General features: G+C 32.1%; 1 long non-coding RNA gene across 2 annotated transcripts; it reads right to left on the reverse strand.

Annotated features, from left to right (window-relative positions):
• Positions 1-1,460: 1,460 nt before the first annotated feature.
• Positions 1,461-3,879, reverse strand: LOC135267318 (uncharacterized). 2 transcript variants are annotated; one of them, XR_010335744.1, is made up of 4 exons: positions 3,468-3,879; positions 2,827-3,381; positions 1,732-1,849; positions 1,461-1,678 (listed from the first exon to the last, which is right to left on the reverse strand). It is a non-coding gene; the product is annotated as an uncharacterized LOC135267318 (long non-coding RNA). The 2 variants fall into 2 exon arrangements; XR_010335743.1 differs by having other exon boundaries at positions 2,827-3,879.
• Between the last annotated feature and the right edge of the window lie 4,694 nt (positions 3,880-8,573).

The following is an 8,573-nucleotide window of genomic DNA, read 5'->3' on the forward strand; positions in this document are numbered from 1 at the left end:
AAAAGTATCTGTTTGGATTAAAACAAATTATTTTTGTTGAGTCTCAGTCAGAAGGCAAGAGAAAAATGGCGACCACGACACACGTCTGTAAACAGTGCCGTGAAACAGTAAATATAAACATCGACAAAGTGATCCTTTGTTATGGAAAGTGCAACACATGCATTCACTATGCATGCAGCCCATACAAACCTGGAGAAATCAAGGTACTAGATAACTACAAGGAAAATATCAAATGGGTGTGCGACTCCTGCAGAATCAGACCCTCGCAAGAGGAAGCGATGAGACACCTTATAGATATTGTAAGTAACCTTAAGGGAAAAATTGACGACTGTCTGAAACAAATACAAAATCAAAACGGAACAATACAAAGGTTAGATCAGCTGTTAGCGGAGTCACAAACCAAATCGTCCAAACCAATAACAAGATCCAACAAAGGACACACAGATGTCATCACAAACCAAGAAAGAGAAAACCTGACGAACGTAAAAGCTCAGAAAAAAAGTAACAAGCCATCTGACAGGGTGATAGAAAACAACAAGCAAAAAAAACAAGTTGACAAGGAGGGTAACACAGTCCAGGACAAAAAACCCGAAACAAGCCAATCATTAAACCAACGAAACGACGAAAAAGAAAAAGACATCAGGACAAAGGTTGCAAAAAAATCGAAACAGGACGTAATCACAGGGACAGCTAGAGTAGATGAGGCTGACGGCTTCAGAGGCGCCCGTAAGATGGGATGGCTGTTTGTTGGCCGTGCAACAAGTACTACGACAGAAGATAAAGTATCAAATTATCTCAAACAACTACATCCTGATGAACATTTCACTGTGGAAGAACTACCCAAGCACATCAACAATAAGAGTCAAAATAAATCCTTTAAAGTTGGACTACGATTTGAATTAGTAGAAGAAATGATGAAACCTGAGTCGTGGCCCGAAAACCTAACCATACAGAGGTTCAAGTTTTTTCGAAGACCCCAACAAATCGGTAGGTTTTGAAAACCTAACCACAATAATAAACTATAACATACAATCACTATCGAAAAAAATAGACGCACTGACTATACAGTTAACAGAAGACGAAGTAGACATTGTAATTATCACTGAGCACTGGTGCAAGGACAACACCCTGGAAAGCTTAACCATCCCAGGATATAATATTATAAGCCACTTTAGCAGATCACTTAACCAGCATGGCGGATCCTTAATAGCAACAAGGGAGGGTATTTCCGCAAAAAATATTGAAGGCATTAGACCCCTATGTGAAGAATTCACTGCAGAAATCTCAGCTGCTGAGATTCCTTCAAAAAACTTAATAATAATGGCGGTATATCGATCTCCAAATCAGAACTTCAAGCACTTCATAGATAAAATTAATGAAGCACTAGAAAACCTGACACAAAGGAACCACTCTAGACGATACATTGTCGCTGGGGACTTTAACACCAATATTCTCAAGGATGGCGTCGAACAATCTTTATTAATCGAAACTTTCACAACATATGGTATGCAACCACTAATGAGAGAGGCATCTAGAACAACTGAAACTTCTTCTAGCTGCATAGATAATATATTTTCAAATATTAACATAGAAGAAATCTTCTCAAAAGAGACAAAAAGTTGGTGCATGTCTGATCACTACTGTCAAGTCCTGAAGATTAAGAACCCAGTGCAAGAACCTAGAAAACCAGAAAAACATATATACAGAAGAATAAATGAACAGAATAGTTACTACTTTAAGGAGTACTTAACCGGAATTGAGTGGGCTCGTGTCTTCAAACACCGTAATGCAAAAGAGGCCTACACTGTCTTCCATACAACTCTGACAGCTGCCTTTGACAAATTCTTCCCTAGAAAAGAAAAAATTAATAAACCAAAATTCAATAAGAGACCTACGTGGATTAGTAAAAAAATCATGAGTATGAAAAATACACTAGAAGCTCTACAAACAATAGCAAGAGTTGAGAAAAGCCAACAATCAGCTGAGGTCTTCAAGTCATATAAACGCAGCTACTTCCAAGAAATTGAAGAAAACCACAGAAACTACAACGCTTATATCCTAAACAATGCTGATAATAAGCAAAAAGCCATTTGGAAAATCATCAATACAAAAACGAAGACAAGCAATACCAAAGAATGCAAATTGAAAGCCGACGACCTCAATCTCTACTTTGCCACGATAGGAGAGAAAACGTCAGACAGTATAAAAAAAATCGACAAAGATCCATGTGATTTCCTCAAGGCGTGTAAAAGCAATGCAAAATCGTTTTGGTTAGCGCCTGTTAGTGAAGAAGAGGTCACAAGACTGATAAGATCCTTAAAATGCAAAAACTCCAAAGATGTGTACGATATGTCTACGTCATTTTTGAAAGAAATACTCCTAGAAATTACAAATCCACTTACTATGCTCATAAACAAAAGTTTTATTGAAGGATACTTTCCTGACGAGTTAAAGGTGGCAAAAATTATTCCGGTTCCAAAAGAAAAAGGCGAAGTAGAAAACATCAACAAATTTAGACCAATCTCTATTCTACCTACAATTTCAAAAGTCTTCGAGGCTGCTCTGAAGAATCGTTTAATGAAGTATCTTGAGCAAAATGACTTATTTAGTGAGTCACAACATGGCTATAGAAGTGGTAGATCAACCATTACTGCAGCATTGGATCTATACAAGAAAATAACAAGAGCCCTAGATAACCGAGAAATGGTAGAAGTAGCGATGTGCGATCTAAGCAAAGCGTTTGACACCCTGCCACACAAGTTGATTCTACAAAAATTACAACACTATGGGATACGAGGGATCACGCAAGAAATTTTTAAGTCCTACCTTGAAAATAGAACCCAGATAGTAAAATGGAATGAAAAATGGTCAAAGCCTCTGCCAACAAGGTGTGGAGTGCCCCAGGGATCAATCCTCGGTCCACTGCTATTTATAATCTATGTAAATGACTTGCCTATCAATATGAGAGTGGATGGACAGTGTCTATATGCGGACGACACTTCCTTCTGCATCAAAGAAGAAACAGAGGATACGCTAAAACCAAAAATGAGAAAAATCCTTGAAGATGCCAATGAATGGTTCACAGCAAATAAACTGAAACTCAATGGAGACAAGACTCAGGAACTATTTATATCTTCAAAACCCACCAACGTCACATCGGTAAAATTCTTGGGATTTTACCTAAATAGCAAAGCATCTTGGAAGGACCACATTCAGGAAACCTGCAAAAACCTAGCATCAGCTTTATTCAGTATCAGAAGAATCAAGAATATCTCAACTCCCCAAGCTGCAAGGGTGACATACTTTGCTAACTTCCACAGCAAAGCCACCTATGGTATACTTCTATGGGGTACTTCATCAGATGCTGACAAGATCTTCGTCCTGCAAAAGAAAGCAATCAGAATCCTGTGCCAAATGAACTATCGGGAAAGCTGCCGCCCAGCCTTCAAACAACAACAAATTCTTACCATCCCTTCCGCGTACATATTGAGCTGTCTGAGGTACGTCCACAACCACCTCCACGAGTTCATCAAGAATGGCTCATATCACGAGCATAACACAAGACACGCTGACGCGCTCTCAACACCGTACCATCGGCTTAAAGTGTCACAGCACAGCATTGACCATTGGGGCCCGAAGCTTTATAACAAGCTTCAGGACCCGATGAAGAGACTAGCTCCGGCTCTGTTTGAGAAGAAGGTAAAGGACGCACTATTAGAAATGAGTTATTATTCTATCCAAGAGTTCCTGGATAACCCTCCAGATTTAAAATAAATGTATGTATTGTCCCATATACACTTACATGTACATAATTATATGACGCGCCATGTATTATTTATTGATGGCAATAAATCTATTATTATTATTATTATTATTATTATGAATTGTTTATCAGTTCAAACAAAAACGGCTTATTTTAGACGATGTTTTGCTTTGAACAAGAAAACTTACATCGAACAGATTAAAAACGTATTAATCTGGCATAAAAGAGCAATTTATGTATCACTTTGGATAAAGGCAGTTAATCCTATTCGTTTCATTGCTTAAAATAGAAAAAATTGTTAATAAATCTAACAAAAACGCTGTATTCTAGCACAAAATACTAATTACATTATAGTTTCGACGAGAATAGCTTATTTGGAATGATTCTATGCTTCCAAACGAGTAAATTTTTATTAAACAGATGCCAAACATCATGTTTTGTCCTATAGACATTTTATATTGCAGTTTGTATTAAAACAAAATATTTTCGTTGATTCTTTGTTAGAAGCAGCAAACCTAACATTAAAGAATCTGAAAACTTTGTATTCGGACACAAACCACCGAATTTTGTATCAGTTTAGACAAAAACGGTTGATTTTCGACAATATTTTGCTTTGAAGAAGAAAACTTATATCAAACTGACTAAAAACGTCTTATTTTAGCACAAAACAAAAGATTTGCGTTATAGTCTTAACGAGAGCTGTTAATTTCAAACGGTTCTATGCTATGAAACGAGTAAACTTTCACTGTACAGAGGAAAAACATCTTATTTCGCCTTTTAAAAACGATTCATGCCACAGTTTGGATAAAAACCAATTATTTTCGTTAATTCATTGTTACAAACATGAAACCTTACATCAAAGTAACTGAAAACCCCTTATTCAGGCACAGAAATTAGAATTACGTTTCAGTCTGGACAAAAACTGCTTACTTTAGACGATCCTTTGTTTTGAATACAAAAACTTACATTAAAAAGATTAGAAACGTCTTATTCTGGCTGAAACTGCAAATTATATATTACTCTAGATAAAAGCAATTTATCCTGATTACTCCTTTACTTAGAATGAAGTAAACTTGTATAAATATTAATGAAAACTTTAAATTTCGTCTCAAAGAAATAATTTACGTTATAGTTTGGACCAGCACTGTTTATTTCAAACGATTTTATGATTCAAAACTAATGAACTTTTATGGGGCAGATGCAAAACCACATATTACCATATAAAGCGTTGTTTTAAAGCAAATTATTACCTTTTGCAACAAGAAATTTCACGAAAAAGAAACTGAAAACTTCGTATCCATGCACAAATATCGAATTACGTATCAATTTAGGCAAATACAGCTTATTTTAAACGATTCCTTGCTATAAACAAGAAAAGTTTTATCAAAAATATTGAAAACATCTTATTCTTGAAAATAAGAGCAAATTATGTATCAGTTTTAACAAAAGCGGATTACTCTGTTTGATTCTATGCTTAGAGTAGAGTAAACTACTATAAAACGTAATGAAAACTCTATATTCAAGCTCAAAAAAACAAATTACGTTATAGTTTTGACAAAAAAAAAATATTTCGGACGACTACATACTTCGAAATAAGCAAAATTTAAATGAACAAGTGCAAAAGCTAATACTTTGCTTTAAAATAACGATTTATGTGGTAATATGGTATTTTGCATCTGTCCTATAAAAGTTTACTCGTTTCGCTCCATTGAATCATTCGAAATAAATTATTTTGACACAACAACGAAAATAATTTTTTTTTGTTTAAACTGTAACATGTCAACAAAGTTTTCTCGTTTGGTGGCATAAAATCGTTTGAAAATAAAAGTTCTGGTCAAAACTATAACGTAAATTATTTCTTTGAGACGAAATTTAAAGTTTTCATTAAGTTTTATACAAGTTTGCTCTATTCAAAGCAAAGGAGTAATCAGGATAAACTGCTTTTGTCCGAAGTAATACATAATTTGCAGTTTTGAGCTAGAATAAGACGTTTTTAATCTTTTTAATGTAAGTTTTCGTGTTCAAAAGAAAGAATAGTCTAAAATAAGCAATTTGTGTCCAGACTGAAACGTAATTTGTTTTTCTGGGCCTGAATAAGAGGTTTTCAGTTTCTTTGATGTAAGGTTTCTTGTTTATAACAATGAATAAACAAAAATCATTGGTTTTAATCCAAACTGTGACATAAATCGTTTTTTAAAGGCGAAATCAGACGTTTTGCCTCTGTTCAGTGAAAGTATACTGGTTTCAAAGCATAGAATCGTTTGAAATTAACAGTTCTCGTCAAGACTATAACGCAAATCTTTAAAGTGATACAAAGAAATAATTTACGTTATAGTTTTGACCAGAACTGTTAATTTCAAACGATTTTATGCCCCCAAACGAGAAAACTTTTACTAAACAGATGCCAAACGTCTTAGTTCGTTTTATAAAAGCGACTTATGTTACAGTTTAAACAAAAACAAATTATTTTCGTTGTTGTGTCAAAATAATTTATTTCGAATGATTCAATGGAGCGAAACGAGTAAACTTTTATAGGACAGATGCAAAATACCATATTACCACATAAATCGTTATTTTAAAGCAAAGTATTAGCTTTTGCACTTGTTCAATTAAAGTTTGCTTACTTCGAAGTACGTAATCGTCTGAAATATTTTTTTTTGTCAAAACTATAACGTAATTTGTTCTTTTGAGCTTGAATATAGAGTTTTCATTACCATTTATAGTAGTTTACTCTACTCTAAGCATAGAATCAAACAGAGTAATCCGCTTTTGTTAAAACTGATACATAATTTGCTCTTATTTTCGAGAATAAGACGTTTTCAAGATGCTTGATAAAATTTTTCTGGTTTATAGCAAGGAATCATTTAAAATAAGCTGTATTTGCCTAACGCTTTATATGGTAATATGTGGTTTTAAAAGTTCATTAGTTTCGAATCATAAATTCGTTTGAAATAAACAGTGCTGGTCAAAACTATAACGTAAATTATTTCTTTGAGACGAAATTTAAAGTTTTCATTAAGTTTTATACAAGTTTACTCTAATCTAAGTAAAGGAGTAATCAGGATAAATTGGTTTTATCTAGAGTAATATATAATTTGCTGTTTTCAGCCAGAATAAGACGTTTTTAATCTTTTTAATGTAAGTTTTCGTGTTCAAAACAAAGGATCGTCTAAAATAGCAGTTTTTGTCCAGACTGAAACGTAATTCGAATTTCTGTGCCTAAATAAGGGGTTTTTCAGTTTTTTTGATGTAAGGTTTCTTGTTTGTAACAATGAATTAACAAAAATAATTGGTTTTTATCCAAACTGTGGCATTAAGACTTTAAGACTATGACGCAAATCTTTTGTTTTGTGCTAAAATAAGACGTTTTTAGTCAGTTTGATATAAGTTTTCTTGTTCAAAGCAAAATATTGTCGAAAATCAACCGATTTTGTCTAAACTAATACAAAAATCGGTGGTTTGTGTCCGAATACAAAGTTTTCAGATTCTATAATGTTAGGTTTGCTGCTTCTAACAAAGAATCAACGAAAATATTTTGTTTTAATACAAACTGCAATATAAAATGTCTTTATAGTACAAAACATGATGTTTGGCATCTGTTTAATAAAAAATTACTCGTTTGGAAGCATAGAATCATTCCAAATAAGCTATTCTCGTCGAAACTATAATGTAATTAGTATTTTGTGCTAGAATAGAGCGTTTTTGTTAGATTTATTAACAATTTTGTCTATTTTAAGCAATGAAACGAATAGGATTAGCTGCCTTTATCCAAAGTGATACATACATAAATTGCTCTTTTATGCCAGATTAATACGTTTTTAGTCTGTTCGATGTAAGTTTTCTTGTTCAAAGCAAAAGATCGTCTAAAATAAGCCGTTTTTGTTTGAACTGATAAACAATTCAGACTGAGACTCAACAAAAATAATTTGTTTTAATCCAAACTGATACTTTTTGATCCTATAAGAGTCCTACAAGTGTCCGATATACGCCGTTCTCGTCAAGTCTATAACGTAATTCGTTTTTTTGTGTCAGAATACGACGTTTTCTGTCTGTTTAATATAAGTTTTTAATAATAATAATAATAATAACAATAATAATAATAATAATAATAATAATAATAATAATAATAATAATAATAATAGTAATAATAATAATAATATTAATAATAATAATAATAAAAATAATATTAGTAATAAAAGTAAGCTTAGTTTTCTAAGCAAAAATGAAGCTTATTTTGTGTGTTGTTATATGAGCGTTTTCTCATTTCTATGCAAGAAATCATCTGTGATCTGTGTTTTTAGGCAAGAAATTGTCTAAAATTAATAACCCATTTTAAAACTGGTATAAAAACATTTACTATACAAAAGTTAATAATAATAATAATAATAATATAAATAATAATAATAATAATAATAATAATAATAATAATAATAATAATAATAATAATAGTAATAATAATAATAATAGTAATAAAAGTAAGCTTAGTTTTCTAAGCAAAAATGAAGCTTATTTTGTGTGTTATATGAGCGTTTTCTCATTTCTATGCAAGAAATTATCTGTGATCTGTGTTTTTAGGCAAGAAATTGTCTAAAATTAATAACTCATTTTAAAACTGGTATAAAAACATTTACTATACAAAAGTTATAATCGGTTTTTAATAATAATAATATTAATAATAATAATATTAATAGTAATAATAATAATAAAAATAATAGTAATAATAATTATAATAATAATATTAATAATAATAATAATAATAATAGTAATAGTAACATAAGTAAAAATTGATAGGAGTAACTGTCTTTAAGCA

The sequence above is a fragment of the Tribolium castaneum genome, chromosome 11 (assembly GCF_031307605.1).
Source record: "Tribolium castaneum strain GA2 chromosome 11, icTriCast1.1, whole genome shotgun sequence".
Taxonomy (NCBI): Eukaryota; Metazoa; Arthropoda; class Insecta; order Coleoptera; family Tenebrionidae; genus Tribolium; species Tribolium castaneum.